The 23,099-nt window shown below is 35.2% G+C and overlaps 1 long non-coding RNA gene across 4 annotated transcripts in view; it reads right to left on the bottom strand.

Annotated features, from left to right (window-relative positions):
• Positions 1-23,099, bottom strand: part of LOC110400403 — an 89,270-nt gene that overhangs the window by 39,699 nt on the left and 26,472 nt on the right. For 2 of the 4 annotated variants that reach the window (XR_002439802.1, XR_002439799.1), the window contains exons 1-3: positions 15,409-15,447; positions 15,002-15,067; positions 13,518-13,697 (exon numbers count right to left, since the gene is read on the bottom strand). This is a non-coding gene — a long non-coding RNA (uncharacterized LOC110400403). Of the gene's footprint in view, positions 1-9,596; positions 11,354-13,517; positions 13,698-15,001; positions 15,068-15,408; positions 15,448-23,099 lie in introns of those variants that run through there. The other 2 variants (XR_002439801.1, XR_002439800.1) reach the window with 2 other exon arrangements.

Raw genomic sequence — 23,099 nt, 5'->3', positions numbered from 1 at the left:
TTTCTTATTGTCAACGGTTTACGGGCGTTAGGCCTGATTCTGTGACAAAGGGGACGAGGGACCCACGGGCCCACGTCCCGGGAAAAGGGGAAAAGGGAAAAGGGTAGGGAGATGGCCCTGAGAGCAAAGGACAGCGGCAACAATCTGAGGAGAAACAAACTAATTTACTAAATAAAATATCGGAATGCAAAACAACACACTATAATACAATATAATTACAATTTAAGCTGATAAATCCAATACAGAGAGAGAGAATGTCCCAAAATCAAGGTAGGCCTTACTCTACTACCGACGATAAGACGGCTGGAGAGCGAGGTGCTGCCAAGACGAGAGACGGCGGAAAAAGGGACGAGGTCTCGTGATCTGCAAGTTTTTATACTGCGAGCTTCTATCTTTTCCCTCCTGCTGGAAAATGGTAACAAAGGAGCAAAGTACCGTGGGGACTGTAGTAGTCCTTCTCTTCTGAGAACTAGGTATGTCCACTACATGATGTTATGATGTGGAATACCAATAACCGAAAATCACAAAACCATGACACTTATTCTCTCCCTCATCCCTCTGGTGGGAGGGAGCGAGAGTATGATTTAATCTGTGTGGTGCTTAGCTACCTTCTGGGTTAAACCACAACAGTTTCTATCTATTAAGATATTATTTCCATCTGCAGCCCTTGAATTACCTCTGTCTGACACATTAATATGTCTGCAAAGGTCACAGCAGCACTGGGCACAGAATAAGCCTATTTAGCAAGGAGGACTTCCTGAACATAGGAACATGAAAAATATGAACAGATATTATTTTGCTTTTTCTCTGAGTGCATCAGAACAAGGAAATTGTTCAGTAGTTTCTGCACACATTTTGGAAAGAGAAAGTCCTATCAACATTGGCAGACAAAGCTCTGCATTATCTCAAATTCAGATTGGAGAAGATCCCTTCAGTATTTCTGGAAGAGTAGAACCCAGGGTTCAAGTAATTGTTTCAGAAGTCTGCCACTGGCACATCTTGTGAATTAGTATCTTTGAAGAGCATTACTGCCCATGAAAGATGAAAACACAATTCAAAGAGAGAAGAAATGGTCAACATATCAGAGGAATGCTCCATGTTAACAGGAGCTCACATTCTTCAACTCAGCAAGTTTTTTATCTTTTTGTATGGGGATTATGACTTCACTCTTTTGATATCAGGCACCTTTTGGCCCTGAGTATTAGAGATTCTATAATCCCAAGAAAAGTAAACGCATAACTTAATATGAGTTGAAGCTTGAATTAAAAGGTTTTTATGTGATTTTTTCCTCCATCTTCAGAATCTCGTAAAGGTTAATTATGAGAGTTTGTTTGAGGCATTCACAATGATGAGATAAGTTTTCTAACAAAACCTGTCTTACACTGCAGTAGGTTTAAGACTGTCTCTGCCTACTTTCAGCTAAAAGATGATCTTGTTAGACTGATGTACATGGAACAGCTCCTCTTGGAAAATTAGTGACACGTATGACAAAAGTTGGGGTCAACAGTGTAGCCAATAGCTACGTTCCTCCAAAAGGACATATATACTTAAGGTCAGGTACAATAAAAGGAAAATATGGAGTACACCAAAACTATGAGCTAAACCTGTCAGCATGAAATACTGCTAGCCCTCCAGAGACACTTAGGATAATTTAGCAATTAAGCATCTGTGCCACTGAAAAGTGCTTCCAATGTAATACAAATAATCTTAGGTTTCTAAGAAAATTCATAGTTTATAGACTTGACAGACCAATTTATTAGGCAAACTAAGGAAACAGTGAGAAGTTCATTATATTCGTGAGAGCAAATGCACTTATTCACACTGTTCTGGATTATTTTTTTTAAAACATACATGTTTTAATATTTTCTGTAGATTTGGATTTTTTTTTCTCTCCTGTACACAATCGTTTTATTTGAGATGACAAACTTGGGAAGCTAAATGAATAGTTGGTTGCTTCCTGATCTAAAAAAGATAGTTTGCTTGATAGTAATGGAAGAATGATTGCAAGTGATGCTTTTATGCATAATGTATACAGCTTCAGTCCTAAAACACTTCTATCAGTGCTGTGGGATCATTCACTTCACGTTTGTATAATTCACAAAAATAACTTTTCAATAATGCATTCTTTTAGTTCAGAGTGTATGAAATTAGCATCTTTGAGGCAAACAGATATCTCTGGTCCCCTTGTTTCTTGTTTAGAAGGCTGAAGTGTTTACCTCCACTTTGTTCCCAGTTAGCATACAGAGAAGACCCACGGGGTATGCACCATGAAATTGGTGGCAAACTTCTTTTTTTTTTCTTTTTTTTTTTCTTTTGTGTCTTATGCGCCAGTGACTAGCTGTCTTGTAGAACAACTGCAAATCTCACTGAGCTGTTAGCTTTGAATATGCACTTCTTTATGGTTCATGCAAACTAGCATTCGACATTTAGGACAGATAATTGTGGCTATAGGCTCACTAGTGAAGAGAATTTATCAACAAAAATGACATTTTCAATATTTAATCTTGGTCTCTAATTCTTGCCTCAAACCCAACAGTCTGAGAGCAATGTGTTCCACAAAGCACTGCCAGGCTAAGTTTCTTTCCCAGACTGAATGACATTACATTTTCCTGCATTATAGCCTTTCACAGGCTGTAAAACTGAGACAGACTATATTTACCCAGTACTTAAGTTTTCAGTCACAGATATCACAGTATTTACAGAGCTGCCACAAACTATGATTGCAAGGATAAGAAAAAGATACAGTGATAGACATCATACAACTTGAAGATTCTCAGAAGGACTGTACTAGTGTATTATACTCATGATTCCTACAAATTTATGAATAGAACAGTAATTCTCATGTGAAATTTGTTTAATTATTGTTGATTCCCTCTTAACATCATAATGCTAATACTGTTCTTATATTATTAGGATAATTACAAACTAAAATATTTTGTGACTGAATTCATATGGGAAAATAGACATGCTATTGGACAGAACTCTTGTAGAGTTCCAGCCTTACAATCCAGCACAAGCACCTGTTGCTGTAGATGACTGAGAGTGCTGAGAAGTACCTATGAAATACTGTGAAAACAGAAGTGCTGCAGCTGTTCATATTTAAGAAGAATGTGAGATGAAACAGCACTTGGTAATGGCTTCTCACAGCTTAAGAGGAATGTTCAGCAACCAGAAAGAGGACAAATAAAGCAAAGCCAAACATCAATCCTTCAGTGTTCTCTGCCTCTCAGACTGCTTGCCTCTCCATATTTCTTGGAGAAGTCTCACTGCTGAAGAAATTTCTTTTATTATTATTTTTTGTTGTCAGTGCCAACAAGGAGAAGCAGGAGCCGGAAGGCAGGAAAGAAGTAGTATCAGAAGAATGCATAAAGGTAATCAATATTGCAAAATACTATAAAAAATGTGATTCTGCCTACAGATGACCACGTATTTCAGGTTCTCTTGAAGAGGTACAGTTCTTGTCGTATTTAGCACTGTGTCACAAGCATTCAAGTTCACTTACGCTAGAAAAATATTATTGGAAACCTTGAAGAAAAAATGAAAAGGTTTTTTTTTCATACTGACAATTTTGTTGAATTCTTTATGGTACACAGTCTCTAAGTAACTCATAGCAGGAAAATTATTTCCTTTGATTTACAAACTGAGTTAGAGAATTTAGAGAATAGTGATGGCAGTTTTCCTGAAACAGTAATTTTGAACTCAGAATCCCCCCTTATGAATAGAAATAGCTGATCATCATCATTAACTATTGGGCCATCTTTGTACGGAAGACTGTGTTGCCTAGATATAGTTCTTGAAGTGCCCAACAAGATCTAGCAGTTCTTGAGTAATTTCATTCACTACCACAAGAGGGACAAAGAAAGCAGTGGGAAAGAAATAGAACTGTCAAATTCTGTTAAAAATCTTTATTCATTTCTGGGTCCCTCTAACTTTACTAGATGTACAAACTAGCTCTGTGCAATGACATTTCTCCCAAAGGCACCACAATGTCTGGCCACTAGATGCTCCTGTGTAATATAGCGAGTATTGTCTGCCATCACAGAGCAACTGAGCTACTGCCCTTCATATTCATTTGGGTTTGGTCCTATAACAAAAAGGAAATGCAATAACACAAACATGTCTTTAATGCTATATTGTTGTGGAAATGGAAAGAATCAAGCCTGAACATGCCAAAATGATGACTTCTGTTTTACTGAAGCAAGGCTATGAGGCAAAGGAAGATCACTTTTAATACATTACATAAATGTATTAAATGTATACGTTATGCTTTAAGTGCTAAAATAAATAAATAAAGGGCATCTACATTGTTCAAACAGGCCTCAGTATGCTGAATTCTCAGAAGATGGTCATGAAATAAAGTGATGCTTTCAATGGTAATGCAGTAACTAATCTGTCATTTTGAACACATGTATGTTATTTTCTCATCATTAGGATGCATGCAAGTATTTCTTCACTCATTTCATAAAAACTTAATCTCACTTAAAACAGAAGTAATTGCAAGCTTTTCTATGGTGAGTTGTTACATGACAACATGATATGAAATAGCTCTCAATTTTGCAACAAAATATGACTCATACTTGCTAAGAGTTAAATCATAGGCACTGTCTTTAAGGGAAAAAAAAATACCAAAATAACCCACAATTTCTCTTGTCGATCAAGGACAAGAGCTATACTTTGGTTTTAGTGGACTTGATATGAACTGCCATAGTAACATAAGAGCAATCCAGAAGTCTATTATCTATAATGGTTATCTCTAAATTTAAGTCCTTGTCAGGCTTGTCTTCCTTGAATTTAATTATTGATTGAATCATTTAATAGTTTGGTATACTTTGTGTGCTCTGATATTGACTTTCAGTAGCTTTATTAGTTACACATATGAAAAAGTACCTCCTTTTTCTTGTTCTAATTCATCTACTGAGTAACTTCAGGCTAAAATTACAGAAAATGTAAGTATTTGATTAAAAGATGAAATGAACTCCTGTCTTCTTTTAAGTTTTCTTTACAGTTCTGCCTGTAAACATTCAGCAGCAGCTTGGCTTTTTCTTCTCCTTACAGGTAAAAAGTCAGAAATTTTGGAACTTGATTCTCCCCTAAACTGTTGTACCAAACAGTACAGTTTAACCTAAAATAAGATGTACAGAAGAAGATGTCTTACTAAACCAGCAGCCTAGGTTGTATGCCCTTTCGTAATTAAACCCAATTTTTTTTAAGAAATCCCTCTTATGACTTATTGACTTCCTAAAGATTCATTCTTTAGATAAATCCTAAAGATTTATTCTAAAGAATAAGCTTTACTCTTCAGAAGAATCTTTCCTAAAATTTAGGAATAAGCATCTTAAAAGGGATGAACTTCCTTCAATTATACATCCAAGCTGTAAGATATGATGTTTTGAGGAGGTTATTGATTTTCTCCAAATTACTGTGATCAGAAGACCTGTATGAAGAATTTGAGGTCAGTCTTCAACATTTCATTACCTTCTCTAGAAAATATCCTATTTAAGAAAATATAGAACAAAAGAAAAAAACAATATTATTGGTAGACCGAAGCTTACTTTCCAGCAAGACCAAGTTCAACTTGTACAATTGTTTTACTTATTCCAATATGTTAGGGGGCTGGCTCTGTACTGCATATTAAATATATTTGTTCCATGTCCAACTTCAGAGTGGTGACATTCTTTCTGCTGGTTACAAAAGCATCTCCACAGAGGCATGCAAAATGGATGCCTCAAGGGAATAACTCAATGAGTCACTTAAAACAAAAAGCTTCACAAAACCACTGGGATCCACCAGTGTGAGTTGCCAGGCCTCTCACTGTAGGTGGTGAGTTAGAGATGAAGACTGAAGAAAGACTCTGATGTTCACAGCTTACTGAACTCTGTGAGAGTTTCAGGTACATATCTATATCAAGCTTACAATAACTATAAATATTCAGATGCAATCCAAACTCTCTGCAATGAAAAACTTACAGATGACTCCACCTAATGGGAAAAGAGGACTATAATAATATTTTACTTTTATGTGGTCTAAAGATTACTCCACAGTTGTTTGTAAGTGTTGGTTTTTTTCCTCAAATATATGTACATAATTCAGTATTACAAACCTGTCTCCAGCTTTGCAACCATTCTGTTTGCAGCCTTCAGTATCCAGATATCAACTGTGTAAACTGCAATATGCAGAGTTCACCCTGTGTGTGTGCATATGCATACGCCTGTATAAGCATGACTAGGTTTGTGTGAGTGACTTTGACCTGAGCTTAGGCCATACATACTTCTAGACGCTAATCAGGCCCATAACTGAAGAAAGCTTTTTTCATTTTTTGCTCACACAACAGTTGACATGAAAAATTAGTTCCATGGAAGATGAGAACCCTGGCAGCAGTTTGATTTGCCACAATAAATAAGACTTCTGTAAAGACTAGTATATAAAGTTGATGTGAGTTGTTGACAAAAAGAGTTAAAGAGCTCCCTCCAGAGCACCAGACAGCACTTGGATGTTCATAGAGTATTTCGCAATTGCAGAAACTTCTAAACGCAGGTTGGACTTAGTTGCCATATTTCTGGAAAAAAAAGTTTGAGTAATTACAGTGTTTCATTTAAAAACTATTTTAAGGAATGGAAAACTCATTAAGGCATATGTGTTGACTTCTATATACTTGGAACCGCACTGGAATGAGTATTAAAGACATATGCATCATCTGCACATCAAAATTGAGTTACTTCACTTGGTCCCAACCTATCACTTTTTGACTGTGGCAAGTACATATGCCTTCTTAGATTACATATGCAATTAATTGCGTATGCTATGACGTGGCTGGTTGGTCTTTTTTGAAGCAAAAGATAGTTCTGGAGTAAGTTGAATGTTCCTGAGAAAGACTTCTCTTGTAGATGCACAGGAAGTTTGCAGGCTACTACTGAAACTAAGTTAACTTCAGCTGTGGAAAGTTCTTTTCAAGAACTGAAAAGGATCACCTGCTAAGCAATGCTGTTCTGAAACCATGTGCATTACTTCCCCACATTTCAGAGTTCTTTGAATTGGTCATTCAACTACTTATGAGAAATTCACCTAGCTCTGTTAATTTTTCCAAAGAATCTTTCACAACTATCTGCATTTCTGGTGTTAGACATGGATTTATTTCAACATAAGAATTCAAATTTTAAAGAAAAAAATGTAAAAGTTAATTAAATTTCAAAAGGGTTAAAGTATTAAGCAGTGGGTCATCTAGAAAATCAGAGTTCACTTCTGGAGCTCACTGAATGATTTTAAAAACTCAAGAGATATTTGCATCAGTATAGATTTGCTGGAGAACTTACATGAAAAGTGATTATTCAAATGAAGGAACTCCAGGGAAATTGCTATTCCTTCAGCTTCTATTTCCACTAATAGAAATAAGTATTGCTGCCTAACATAGTTGCTAGTAAAAAATGTCTTCTTTCTGTCATATCAGAAACTGCAAGTAAACTAAGGCAAATTCTACAGAGAAGGTAATCTAATGAGCCAGTGAAATAATCCGGAGAATAAGATGGACCTAATGCTTATAGAAACACAAATTAAAATTTGAAGATTGAGTTTTTATTTTTTTAGTTGTTAAGAACTTGCATAAGCAAGAAACACGATTCCATATAACAACAGCTGAAAGGAAATAATTATCTCAGTAGAAGCACCCAGTTTTTTGAAACAACTGAAAATATTATTTTGCAAGAGGAATTTTAAATTAAAATAAAAACACTTTTCATGAAAAAGATTTCTTTTTGTCAGAGAAATCTGATTTTGAGGACTTCACAAACTGAAATATTTTTCCTTTTCTTCCCTGCCCTGCCATGCCAGATAGTTACGTGAAAACCAACTCTGAACTTGTGTGCTGCTCCATCTTTGCATAGATTTAATGCAGTAGACTTATATAACCATTTCAGATGCACTATTTTGGAAAGTATTCCTTGAATCATGGGGCTGTTCCTATTCACTGTGGTGAAAAAAGGCAGGAGAACTGAGCAATATGATCAAAGAAAACACTGAGAGCATATCTTAGTGTATTACCATTGTAAAGAAAATACAAACCAGGTGAAAAAATTACTCTTTTTGCCAAGTAAATTTCTAAGGATTATACCTAATCTTGTGGGCTTTTTTTTTTTCCCTCCCCTCTTGTAATCCAACACTTCATGCTACCTGTCATTCATGTAGATTTTAAAAATTGTCATTCTGGCAGTAGAAGGGAAAATTTACTTTCTTAGCAGAAATACTATGTTCTCAAAAAGAATTCTGTCAATTCTTTTACCACTTGAAAGTACACACAGTATCTACAGCAGATTTGATAAATTTTAAACAGGCAAAATAGATGAATTAGCAGTGAACGATGATGGGATTTGTCTACTTTTTCAGTCTACAATGTTAAAAAAATGTTCTCAAAACCAAATAACTGCAATAACATGTCTGATATAAACTGATGATGCTTTGATGTCTTCCAAGTCAGCTGTGTTGATCTACACACACTGAGCTTTTGACCTCTTGTTTCAACAGTCTATAAAATATTACAGTTTATTTCTGCTAGCCCAGTGAGGTAGGTTTCCTGTCAAATTATATCCCATTAAAAGAGCATTGTCCATACACAATAAAACTAGGCCTTTATTGGACCTTCATAATAAAATGACAATAAAATTGAGAACAAATATCCACTCCATACTGGGTGCTAATTAGGTTTGCATGAAACCTGACTCAAAAAGAACATCTCTTTAGAAACCACAGGCTTGTTTGTTTGTCAGTTTTGCACTAAACTGACATTACTCCTTTGCAAGCTGATGAAAACCAGGCTCTGAATGCAAAGATAGACTGGTACAAGTACCACCTACTCTTTGTAGGGTAAGCTTGCTAAACAGCTGCACTCCTAAGCTTCCTCTGTATTGTGCTTATCAGTGGCAAATTCTAAGTATAGATTACCAGAAAGGTTCATCTTGGATTTGGGCTTGTTAAAGTTCAGCTGGAGCATCCCCTTAAGAGCATACATCAGAACTAACATGCAAGAAACCCTCAGCAGCTGGGAACATCTGTATGTACCCAAGCAGATGGGGCCATAAATGCATGTGCTTACTTACTTTAAAAACCAGTAAAGTAGAAAAGTGTTATCTCCACTTTACTAATGAGTAGTGAGTTGAGGAAAAAGGACAAATTCCTCCTCAAATGTGCTCATTTGAGTCATTCTGACTGGTGAAATTAGGTATTATAAAGATTAACAGAGCTCAGCAAGTTAGTCAAACTCCTTGGCAGTGATAGTGAGACCTCCTGTTCAAGGTTTTCATCATAAAACCAGTCTTAACCTCTTTTTAGGCCAAAGAGAAATTTTTGCAACTCCACAGAAAAGAGGATACACTGGATTTCATAAAATATATCTTCAATGCAATATCCTGAACTCTTTCAGCTGATGTCACAAGTCCATCAGCATTTTGCAAATTTCTTATTTCATCAATATAACTGCTCTCTCTGAGGAAATAAAAATCTATCCTAGAAACTGAGTCAATGAAAAAATGTCTTTTTGACCTGATAACAAAAGACAAGGTCTGTCTATTTCTGGTTTTGTCAAAAAAAATACTTGACACTATTCTGCAAAAATATTTATTAACTAAAACATCGGGAAACAGAATTTTTTAAGATAATTTTTTACAAATAATTTGTGAACGAACAGGGTAGTTTAAAGGAAAAGCTCTCATAAGATCTTACCTAAACAACTCCCATATACCAAGGATAGCAACAAAGAGAAACAGTACTGATAATAACAAGTTGTATTTTACTTTGCAAACAGAAGAGTGAATGCTGTGAGCCTATATTGAGGGACATTTCATTCAACAATTAAGAAAGGAGGTGCCTTATTGATAACAAATTATTTTTGAAAAACCCCTCTCTTTTTACAGCTATCTGGAAATAGGTTATAGGCTTGGAAATTCACATATGTTTCATGAAGTTTCAAAGTAGGAACAATTTCTTATCAGGTAAAGAGATTAGTTCAACTGCACCAACATAACATTAGGAAGCAAAAGTTTGAAAAAAAAAGCATTTTCACTGCTAAAGAGATAGGAAAGTTATATGCATGACAATAACGCAAGAAGATAGCATTCTGCACAGAATTATTCCTGCAGTTCTGTAGATTCTTTCAGAATCAAAGCTGTGCTCTTTAGCCAGGGACATTTTGAAAGCTGCTATGACTTCAGCAACAAAACAACCAGAGCTCAATTCCACAAACATGGCAACAAACAGATGATAGAAGCCAACTTATCTAGTCATTGTGTCAGGCATTAGCTTTACCAGCCTCCCTCCCAACACTATGCAGCCACAGCTCCTCAGGCAGTCCCTGTTGAGCCTCAGCCCCTTCACCAGAAAAATTCTGCTTCGTCTAGTTTATAGAGATCAGTCTTTTCTTTCACTTCAATGAAAAGGAGTATACACTTTTTCTCCTGTCTCATCTGATTACTTCTACAGTGCCTTCTTGGCCCATGCAATGTGAGCAAGACCACTAGGAAGCTGTACTATATGTGCTTAGTGTCCCGCATTACCTTAATTCCAGCTGTTATGCATGGAGAGTACAATACCTTATGTAACTCCTGCCATCTTGCCACTTCTTGAATGGCAAGCAACAACATATAAGTCAATTAAAAAAAATAAATAAATTTGGAAGGTTGTACTGAAGTGTATACACATACAAGGCTTTTATCATTGTTGCTAGATACATTGCTACAGAGGATGAAGCAAGAATCCAACCTGAACTTTCTTTGAAAATAAAGCAAGAGAGATTACTTTCTAGGGCACAGAATTATGCATTAAATGTGCTACATATTAATATCTTTTGGCTTTCCAGTGTTAAAAAGCAGAAAATTGCTAGTGCTTCTATGTATATTTTAAAAATAAGATTATTTAATAAAAGGCCTTATTAATAGCTTCCTCCACCCCAAAGGAAAGAGGACATTGAAATCCCTCCCTGCTACATGGATTCAAAGATAAATCCTCTTATTTCAAACCGAACCCAACCTGGAAATAAACTTTACTGTCCAGCTAGAGCTTTTTATTCTCTCCATTGTACAATGCAGCTGTTCCCAGGCTAGTAACAAGGCACAGGGATATTTGTATCCCACTCCCTTAGTGCATCATGCTTTAATTTTAAGCCTTTGTAGGGAAATGGAGCTTGTGAGCTTTGATTTCATTTTGGAGTGTTTGCCCAAAGTCCCGGGAAATAGGTTCTTACTGTAAATACTGTAGTCTGTATACATCTATTTTGTAAGACCTGCTGTGCAGAGAAGCTGCGAGTTCTCAGTGCTGTGGGTTATTGTGGCGAAGTGCTCTTCTAGGAAACATGAGTCAGCATGGAAACAGCCTGCAGTGGAAGAAAATACAAGAGACTGCAGTGTGCTTAGCAGAAATCATGCACTGCTGCCCATATTGCATCATCATTCTCTGTGGTAAAAACAGACAATGCAGAAAAGCTTGTCTTGTACTAGTGCTTGTACTGTAGTAAGACATACTGGGGCTAGATGTGGATATTTTCTGTGTGTGCTCAGCCATATCCATTAGTGATACTTCCAAACTGCTTTACTTAGCAAGCAGATGGAGTGGGCAGGAAACATAAAAATCCTTGTTTGCTTTGTGGATAAAACAACTGTTTACAGGAAAGCATTTGAATCATGGATGAGTTTTTTTTAAAAGAGGACTAAGATGACTCAAGAATTGCAAGGGGAACAATCCAAGTAATAGCAGGTTGTGAAAACGTAAGAATACTATTCATTATGTGCAGAATGAGAAAGGATTTCCATTAAAAAAAATATACAATCATATGATAAAAGAGTATTAAAAACATATTCACAAGGTGCAAAGTAAGATTGCACTGGCACAGCCTAATGTTTCAGTGTTTGCTCATGCAAACATAATACCATTTTTATAATGGAAAGGGGAGACAAAAGGAATTGCGGGGATTAGTTTGTCTTACTTTTGTTTCACCTGTGATCTAGACACCTTACTATGAATTAATATGCACGGTTTATGAATCCGAGGAAGGCCTATTTCTACGGTAAAACTGTTTCCTTAAATATACAGAAGATAGAGAACTTTTGCAGATATTCTGATTATTCATGAGTCGAAGAAGTTGTTAGTACATGAACAGGGCTTAGACAGAGGAGAGCTGATTTCAGTATTACTTGCATACACTGCAAAAAGGAACACTGCACTTCCTTCACAGTTCACAGAAATTACATAGCAAACTTTAGTTTTCATATTTTATAATATTTATGTTTTTTCTTCCCTTTTATATTTTCTCATCTGATAAAGAAAGGAAGGAAAAAAAAGAGCATAAGAAGGAGGACACAAATAATTTAAGTAAAAAATGCATTTTTCTACAAATTTTCATTATAAAATGAAACATTTTTACAATAAAAAAACTCCATAAATGCTTATGAACTTAAAACTATAAAAATGCTTGACCAGTTCAACCTGTAACTGTTTTTCTTAAGTAATGGCAAACACAAATATGTCAAGTGACTAATAGCACTGCATTATTTGTCATTCACATACTTTCATATCTGGAGGTAACAAGGAGATGAGTAGTTGCAGAAATGGAGCTCTCAGGATCAAGTTTTGTCAGACCAGACTCATTTCCTTTAAAGTTCTTTACCTGCCTAGAGGCTTTACTAATTGGGGATAAGTAGATGCTGGCAAGTTTTAGCCAGTGTTTCCAGAGAACGTTCTTATAAAGAAAAGATAGATAAACCGAGGCAAGACTGCAACAGTGGGATGCACTGAATGGATGGATGGGTGTACTTAATTGGACAGAGCTCTGGGTCCAGTCCTGTACAGTGTTTTAACTAAGAATAAGAAAGCTGAGTATGTGTCAAATGTGACCTATGGAGGACTTTAAGCACATAGAAGATTCATCTTGACAAGATGGGGAAACGGATTGAAAAGATGGATTGCTATTTCCTAGGGACTAGTGGAAGGTCATTTAGCCATGAATTATTCAATTTCACAAAACTTGAGGGAGGAACAATGATCTGGTAGCAGTTTTGCAGAAAACTGGTTACACAGAATCAGAAGCTTAATATGAGTCAACAGTGCAATGATACTGTAGCAAGAAAACCACTCATCTTGAAGTCTAGATAGCAGAATAAATCATGATTGACACTGTTGTGCTTTGCCTGGTCCTAGTCTTGCCTCAGTGGGATAGCAGTGCCTGATGGAAGAGCAAGCACGGCACTTCAGTATGAATACACAGAGAGAGAGCACCCAGGGCACGGCAATAGAAATCTGAGAGGTCTAGAAGTCATAACCTGCAGGGAAAAGCTGAAGAGATTGGGACTGAGAAGACTGAAGGGAAAATGATAATAACCACCAAATACTCAAAAGGTTGTTTGAAAGAGAATGCAATGTTTTTTTATACCCATGGCGATGAGAAAAGAGTAAAGGTTCAGCTTAGACATCAAAAAAAACCTTTAAAATAGGTTGATTCCACTGAGGTTTCCAATCTCCATAGTCACAAAAATGTTCAGTACCTGTCCGTCAAGGATCCCACATGATCTGCTAATTCCATTCTGGGTCAGGGATCTCCTAAGGTCTTCCCAGTCTAATATTTCCATAATAGGTCTAGTGATACTGTAAATATTCCATAGGCATTGAGACTTCGCATGAAATGCGATGCAGTTAGATGGCGACTTTCAGAAGTGGATTTAAACCTACAAGTGAAAATGAGTGAGAATCAGATAAAATCCGGAGACTAAAAAAAAAGTCCAAAAAAAAGTAACGTGTCTCTAATCTCTCTTTCCTAAGTAAAACCTTACAAGTGTGATCATACTCTCTGATTTTGAAACTCTCCCCTCTGTTTAAGGATAACTCTACATTAGCAGAATTCAAATCTAGAAGAGAACATAACTCACTTTTCACCAGGAAGCTTCAGTGCCATGACCATGATTCCATTTGCTTTTAGACCAATGGAAGCAACAGTGGAGAATTTTATTTTGTTTCTACTATTTCTAAACAAACAAACAAAAAAAAAAACACCACAAAACAAAACACCACACAAGTACGATCTTAAAATCAGTTAATGAATTTGGGACATGTGAATAAAAGAGTGAGATTCTGTTTGTACACATATCTCAGAAATCAGTAATGATGTGAATGAAAATACAGAAAAGTTCATTACAGTTAAATGAGAATTTGTTGAAATATATATTTTTTAATTGTAGCAGAGTCTGAGAAGTTGTTTTTAAGCAGGATTTCAGCTAAAGTTGGAAAAAATGCATATCAAGCAGTCTTGGGTTTTTAATTTAATTTATATTAACAAGGCTACTTGGAGTTTTCAAAATTGATTCACCGCCATGGTTTGAACATTCTGTAACAGAAGTAGTGCATATTAAAGTAGCTAAGTTCTCCTTTCAGCATGCCTAATTAACTGCATTTTTGTCATAGGCAGTAGCAAAACATCAGAATATATCTATACGTGCATTCTGTATACTAGACTGAGTGAATATTAGAGGAAGAGAAGCTGTGAATATATGAATAAACTTTATGATTTGGCAATGATAACATTGGGTATTTTCTTTCCCCAAGATCGAGTATTCAAGCATTCTTTTTCAGCAATGTCACTAAAATGACAAAAGATTTCTTATTTTCACGAGTGTGTGCAGTCGTGTGTGCTTAAATAAAAACGAACCTATAATAGTCTTGAAAACACTGAGAAGACTGAAAAACATCAAACCTGTGATAGTATTAAAAAAAATCAGGTTGAAAACACACACTGAACAATGAATGCAGAAAATAACCTGAACAAATATTGTGTATGAGAATACATTGTTTGAGTATTTCCGATGCATAAACACATTTACAACAATCTGAAAATAAACTACATAGAAGAGGAATTCAACATTTAGAATAACATGTTGTGAATAATTTATCCAGTTTCAATATTTGCTCTTACATACATTGGAACTGAATTACTTGTATTTATGCAATCATAATTGTCAGAGTGTTTCGCCTATACCTTCTGCCACAGGTTTCTGTCCAACCTTGAGCAAGTTATAGTTTCTTTGTACATCAGCTCTGCCATCTGAAAAATAGCAAAGAAGGAACTCACAGAATTGTGAAGACTGAAAGCTTATGATGCACACAAGTAATGTTATATCAGAGGGGGCACTTAAACCTTTCCAGAGACTTCTAGGGAGATATTGAAAGAACTTGTAGCACATTGCTGCTATTTATGCATAAATAAGCAAGATCATGCTGAACCACTATCCAATGGTTTTGAAACGATCTCCCATATTACATCTAGAAGTAAGGATGAACCATGAATTTGGCCCTTATTTCATGGAAGGACCAGTGTAGTGATCAAAAGGACTAAAGTGATGGAAATAGCATTACAAAAAGGTGGAAGAAAAATACAGTGCTCACCCGAATCAGAAGATTTTGGGCTTGAAGGGAAAGGCTCCCACCAAGGAAGGATCTCCAGGGGCAGTCAGCCCTTAAATGAGGCCTAAGAGGGGTGGAGCCTGAATTGCCTTCACCTGTGCTCCCAGGGCTGACTGGGTCTTTCCTCCAAGTGCTCAATCAGTGGTTCAGGCCATGACTCAGCAGTTCCCATACAATCAGTCTTTACAATTATGGTAAAAATAAGGGTGACATAGTATTTTACTGGCTCATGTAATGCAGTACTAAATATGCGGTTACAATTTTATTCAAAGCAGTTACTACATTTTCTTCATCAGATCAAATTTAAATAAGTTTTATATCTCATTATTACATTATTCTATTTTCTCTTTCATTTCAGCCTTCACTTGTTGTGACTACACAGTTTCTTAAGGAAAAAGATGTAAGAATAAAAATAACTTAAGAATTAAATCCTTGAAGAATCCACATCAACCTGCAGAAAAGATCACTTCATTTGAAAAACAGAATGCATCTAAAAAGCCTGAAGAAAAGAACAGAATTCCTACAAGTTACAAATAAACATGGCTTTACTTAACACAGTACTAGCAGTAAAACTTAAACAGGTACACTTGCCACTGTCTATTCCTGCCCATATCACTTGGGCTGCAAGGAAACTGTTACTGTGATAGATCATTTATATTATTATATAATAATAATATAATAATATAATATTTATAATCTATACATTATTATAATGTACCTACAAAATTATTTATACGCCATAAGCATCCGTCTAGAGAAAGTACGCTCTGGGAACTCCATCAGTGTAGAAGGGAAGCTTCACTGGGAAGAAGGCACATTAAAACAGTGCAGGATTTTAATCTCAGATATACTTTTGTAAATGCAGAGCAATTCCATCAAAGCCTGTAAACTTATTCTGGATTCACACCAATGAAAATGACTGACAGGAGGAAGAGTAGAAAACTGCAGCACAGCATGATCAAAACATGACAAGAAAATTGGAAACAGAAATATAAGTTAGTGTTAGACTGATCTACTGTTCTATATGTTTCTCCTGAAATACCTGAGCTTCTCAAGCATGTTTTTTGAACTTACTCAGTGGCTTTTTCATCTCTTGTGTACATTGACTCTAAATTACTGAGTACTCCCTAAGTTAGAAAATCTAAATAAAAACTGCAGTTTAAAACATCATTTTTCACAACTATTATAGAAATATTTTGGTAGCCATGAACTGCTTCCACTATTTGGTCACTGATAATTTAACAGCTATTACATCATATGATGTAATGAGGACTCCCAAATTCAAATGCCAATACTCATTAGTAGTGAACTTCAGAATTTCTCAATATAAAGTCCTTCAAAATTTTTATCTCAATTTCAGCATTTCAAAATTTAGTTTGTTCATATTTGGTACCATAGAAAGAAAGGTTTTCAGTGCTGACACAAAAGAGGGATTTAAGAGAAGCAGTATGTTTTATTCAGCATATAACATTTGATTTACTGTGTGTTTGATCTGAAAGACATTGAAGTTTACTTTATTTTTTTTCTGACTGATTGCACTGAGTTCAGATCAAGCCCTGTGGTTGATGTATCTGGGTCATCACTGCCCTATTACTTATCACTTCCAAAGAATCACATGCTAATGTATGATCTGGTTTCTTCACACTGAAATCAACCCAAAAATATGAGCTATAGTCAGAATTATCCTTTTAGCTTCCTCACATGAGTTGTATTGCATGAAAGTGTATGTGTCCTCAAACTAGAAGTATTTAAAATTACTCACTAAATCAAAATAATGAATTATTAATTAATAAATTCAAGGACCAACTTTTTCCAGCCTAGTGATCTGTCTTGTCTACTTTCCAACTGACGCTATCTAACAGAATAAGATCTTGAACGTTAAAAAATACAGAGGCTGACAATACAGTTATTGAGCAATCTTCCAGGATGCAAATCTAGAATGGCTATGTTGATCCTTGTATTCCATTTTTTCTTTTTAAGTGAAAAGTGGTAGACATATATTGATAAACAAGAGTTGAACTCTTCAATTCTCAAAACAACAGATGCCACCATGACAAAAAATCCATGTAATACACATTTTCAAAGGAAATATCTATCAATAATCTACCTACTAGAATCAAAGAAAAGACTGTCTTTAATAAGTTTTGTTTTAGAATTATTTTACTCTTCAAAACATGACCTGTGATCTCCAAATTTTTTGTAACAAAACACAGAAATGTTCTGATCAATCAGACTAAAATATCTTTCTTGAAGTTTTCTCAAAAGATAGAGCTGCTTGAGGTATCACTAACAACTAAAGAGTTTTTTATCTTTTTTTTTTTTTTTAAACAGAGAGAACTGCAAAATAAATCCCAAGCTGCATTGTGGAAAAAAAAACAACCAACCACCATGAGACAGCATACACACAAAAGGATTTAGTAAACTGTGATGTGTTGCTCACTTCATGAATCAAATAAAGTGATGACAATATCTAGAGGTCACCCAGAAAAGGCTGTGACAGAGGACAACATAAGGTACATCATAAGGCAAAGGCAGAAGAAGAGCCATACGGTTTGCACTTGACAAAGTAAAAAACAGAAAACTAAAACTGAAGATGATGTAAAAAAAAAAAAAGATATAAATGAGTTTATATATTGGAAAGAAAAAGAAGGGGAAAAAAGAAAGAAAACTGCACATTTGAGGAAAATGAAGGGCATCCATTACAGTGGATGGGTGTCATCTCAAAGCTGCTGCAAGGCACCAGCCTGCCAGAGCTGCAGATTTGTGTGGCTGATGGGACAGGGCTAAGAGATCTGCCCTCAACTCCACATGCAGCCTCTAAAGGGAACAGAGAAATTAACTCCACTTCCATGTCCATTGCATCCTGATTTTATTTTAAGAGGATGAAAGTATATGGTTTTGAAAATTTACCTGAAGAACAAGAATTATTATCTTTAGAATATGATATTCCCACATTGTTACTAACACTTAAATTCATGTGTTGCAATAAGAGCTTAACATCAAATATTCATATTAGAAATTTACTTCTGGTTCTCTTGATTTTTTTCTTGACTTTTCATGCTCAAATGTTGTGGTTTTCTAGCAAAGGAAAGACACTCGAAGTAGAGTTTGAAAGTGGATGTCCTTGCACAGAATATATATTTACATACTTACAGACCCATTCCTATACAGTTATTTTAATCTATATGAAACAAAATTATCACTTTCTATTGCAGTCAGAGTTAAGTAACTGAATCAGTTGAAGGAAAGAGACAAGATATTTTTCTCACTTCTACAGGATTTACAGAACAAGCCATCAGATTAGATAGATTAGTAGGTTCTCAGTTTTAATGTTCAATTGTGAAATCTACAACTATTTTAGACCTTGAGAAGCTTCTCTCAGTTTTCCAATTGTCTAATAAAAGGTATTAACTCTGTAATGTTGACCTGCCTCTGACCCTAAAGAACAGCTTCTTCATTAAAACACTATTTCATTCAGAAATGAATAAAATTATTTAATTCATTCACTCATTCCCTCATTCAAGCAATACATTCAGAATTTTGGATGTGCACTTTTAGGTGAAAGAGAAACTCCATATCCCAAGGAACAGAGGGTGAGACAATCATCAGACAGAGAGGAGGGCTTGTGCTGTCTTTGGTTCACAGCTCATAACCCATAAAGTTTCTCAGTTCATGGTCCCTCTATTTGTGTTTGTAATGATAGCTGCATTATAAATTTATGTTCCAGATGAAGATTTAATATAGTATCTTGAAAAGGCATCCCTACAGATGAAGGCTCGTTTGTATTTTTTTTATTTCCAACAATAAGAGTTGTTGTTAAAGAGCTGAGCAACTTTGAATCTTAAAAGTTGCTCCAATAATAAAGAATTATTTTTACATTTCTTTTCCACTAAAACTTTCAATTATGATAGTTATTTGATATGTATAATTTTGCCTTAAGTAACAGTAGAAGTAAATCTGATAGTAGTATTTTTCAAAAATTGCAGATTTGTATTGTCATGGTACCACTTATCTTTCTGTCTAGAAAGGATCCTTATGATATGAAAGCATGAAATTTGCAGCAAAATTATATCCTTTTCTGTATTTGTAGAATACAGAAAATACGGTAAGCTCTTTTGCTTCATTGGGTTATTATCATTATTACTTACTGCAGGCAGAGTACCCCATCTATAGGGGACATTAATTTGGGGTTAGAGTTTGGTTTTGTGGGATGATTTTTTTTTTTTTGTGTTTTTTTTTTTGTTTGTTTGCTTGTTTGTTTTTGTTTTTTTCTTTTCCATATGATTGTTTCCTGAACTGGTATTACACCTATCAAAATGAATCACTACCTAAACTTCACTAAAAGAATAGAAGCAAAAATTTTTTTATAATACAAAAATATTAGTTGTGAGATAGAAGATTGAACTATACTACTTACTAAACGGCTTAACATCCAAGTCATCTTCATTTTTATACTACTAATACAGCATTATTTTCAACGAGTTTTAATTAAAATGTTACTATGCCTTGATGAAATACTACTTACTGAAATTAAATCCAGATCAGCATGTTGGTTAATTTCTAATCATTTACACCATAACACTAAAATACAGTTTGCAGTCTGCTCACTTGCTAATCAGGAGGGTGTCATTATGCAGTCTCTACCTCAAGAAATAATCAGTGTAAAAATTACTGGAAATTTAACTGCAAATAGTTGTCCAAAGAAGGGTTCCAATCTGCTACTCTAAATTTAATTAAGTGCATATTCAGATTTTTTTTTCCTCTGATTAAGTTCTTGTTGCAAGTTGGGAACATTTTAACTAGATTTTAGTATAAAATTAAAGTACTTTGCTTAGAATAAATATGTGGGCATCTATGCGTGCGACTGCTACATGAGCAAAGAAAATGTAATTGCAATAAAAGTATTTTTCCCTATATAGCAGTTAATAGCCAATCAAAAATAGCCAATATAGAAGGAATTACTACTGATGTTCTGCATTTAGAAATGAGTGAAATGTGAAAACAATTAGAAACTACTTAAACCATCCGAATAAATAAATATGCTACCTATATAGAGATGGAAATACTTAACAGTATATAGAAATTCAGTTGTTCTGTTGCCAAGTCAGACAAAATGTCAAAAAAGAAGTAGCTTTCCTCATTTTTTTGCCATTTTAATATACTCTCTTCCCTTCATTTTGTTCCATCAAAATTGATTTAGTTTCTCTTTTTGGAAGCTTTTTTTGGCTTACCTCTTCAAGATCTTGTACCTAGGCTAGTAAAGCACCTAATTGCTTAGTTTTTTCTAAAGATGCATAATTGTGAAGAAGAAATAAGAGTAGGTGGGTTTCACATGCTTTCCCTGTGAGCACACCTCTATGTGCACTAATACCTTCATATCCTGAAAGAGGGTTGGATGCTTTCAATGATGAAGACACGTATAGGTCTGGTTTACACTGGTAAAAGAAATCTATCTTCAGTGGTTCTGGCAGTGAAGAACAATTTTGTGATCACATGCATGATTTTATGCTTTTAACACTCTTTTTATGAAGGAAAGTGCTATATCCAATATTTTTAAAGGAGTAAATTAAAAAAGAAAGAAAGAAAGAAAGATACTGCATTTCTCCTTATGTTTCTGGACCCTCTATTCAGTCCAAAGTCTGTCTTGCTTGCCAACTTTTAAATACCTGTCTCTGTGAACTATGTTCTGTGCCCTTAGCTGATGCTTTCCCCCTAGTGAATAGAATTTTTTGTCCAGCTAACGCCTGCCAAACTGGTGATTTGTTAATAAATTTCTATTACTGCCAACCTCCTTGGACTGCTTTTGTTTTCACAAAATTGGTTCTCAAAGGAGATACATAGCTATACCTCCTTCATGCCTCAGTTCTGATTAAGTAATATGGACTTAATTAAGCAGAAGACAGGCTTTGCAAACATATATAATGTAGGTTTCGTTGACATTCTTCTTCCTATGACTTGCAGATTACTAATGCATAACATTTGCTAGATCACTATCTTTTCATTTGCCATACTATTCAGCCTACCCAAATATGTGATTTGGAATGTTTTGGACTCATACTGATTACATACTAAAGCAACAAGAGAGTCACTACTGAAACAGATAGGTACTATTTTAAGGCTTTCTTATTAAAGCCACTTTTCCCCAGAACAAATACAATAAATAAAACTTGTCAAGCAGCAGCAATGCAAACTGACTCTTCACCTGGCAGAGTTGTCTCTCACAGAACGAGTGTGTGAGATAACTGTGTGAATGGAAGGTGAAGCCAGGAGCAAACTCTGCTCTCAAATTAGCATTTTGTGTCTGAAGAATAGAGGCATTAAGATCTGCTGACTACCTCTGACATCTCAGCCTTGAAAATACATGAGGGACAAAAGAATGAAAAGATGGCCTTGCATTATTAATGCATTTTGTTTTGACGTTTTTTCCTGGAAAACTTAAGTGCCTGAAGTCGCATACAACAAAATTCAGTATGTCCTGTGCTGAAGATAAAAAGGATGGAAAAGTAATTGGGGATGTAATTGATCTTTGCTTAAAACTTTCAGCAAGATATTGTAATTGCAGGATGTTAGGCTACTCCTGTTGCATTAGCTTCAGGTTAGTCTTAGATTTAATCCAGTGTTTTTTTTACCCCATAACAATTTCTTTTGTTCCTCCTTTGTGAGCTGAAAGAACAAAGCTGGGAGCAGGATTATGCTAATGCAAACATTTTCAAGTGAAACAAATTAAATCATTTAGGCTATGTCTGAACTGCAAAATACAGACCAGCAAACTGTTCTTGAAATGAGTCCTGGTTTACTCTGGGCTTGTGGGATGGAGGAAAGCACTAGCACATTGCAGACAACATCCTATTCTGCAGAACCACCAGACATCTCCCCCACCAACCACATCATGATGGGAAATGCTGATTCTCTTCTACTTAACTTGCTACAGCAGCAAACGTATTCTTCTTCAGTTATCATTTATGATCAATAAGACAACACTGGTTGCAGACCAGAGCATGCCTTCTTCTGTAGTTAACTTCTGTCAGTTAAATAAGGCCCAAATAATCACTGGGGCTCTTAGGTATTATTGCATTCATTATCTAATTAAACAGAGCAAATAGTGTTCAAATAGTTTCTTTTTACATATTAATTTTCTAAGTATAATGTAAAATTGTAAATTGCTTTCATTGAAATTACAACTAATCCCATTTTAAAAAAAATTTATCACTTTACTAGATATATTTACTGTACAGGTAAAGCAGTAAACTTGTTTTCTCTGCTAACTCAAAATAGTTAGAAGCTGCTTCACCTCATTAAAATACCATCTGGTTTCTAAATACCAAGATGCCTACAGTGCAGTTCAGTTAATTCAAGCCAACCTTTTAAATCTGTAATTTCAAATAGGTATTTCTGAAAACTGGAAACATCCCAACAGTATCTACATCTGCAGTGTAAGTAATAATACTAATTAGCTACTTTACAATATCTTATCATTTTTTTTTTTTTTTTAGCATTGGAAGTTGACCTGAGAAAGAAAATGGCACAGTGGAGTATATACACCTTCCATGTGAGCAGCTTCTTAATAATACAGGTTATTTCTTTATTCTTCAAATCTAACACAAATGTTCACTTGGTGTAAATCTGAACAGGATCATTCAATTAGTAAAGCTGTGATGATATTCAGCATTAGA

Source organism: Numida meleagris, chromosome 5 (assembly GCF_002078875.1).
Source record: "Numida meleagris isolate 19003 breed g44 Domestic line chromosome 5, NumMel1.0, whole genome shotgun sequence".
NCBI lineage: Eukaryota > Metazoa > Chordata > Aves > Galliformes > Numididae > Numida > Numida meleagris.
The sequence above is the reverse complement of the archived record's forward strand: the minus strand, read 5'-3'. Positions and strand labels throughout refer to the sequence as shown.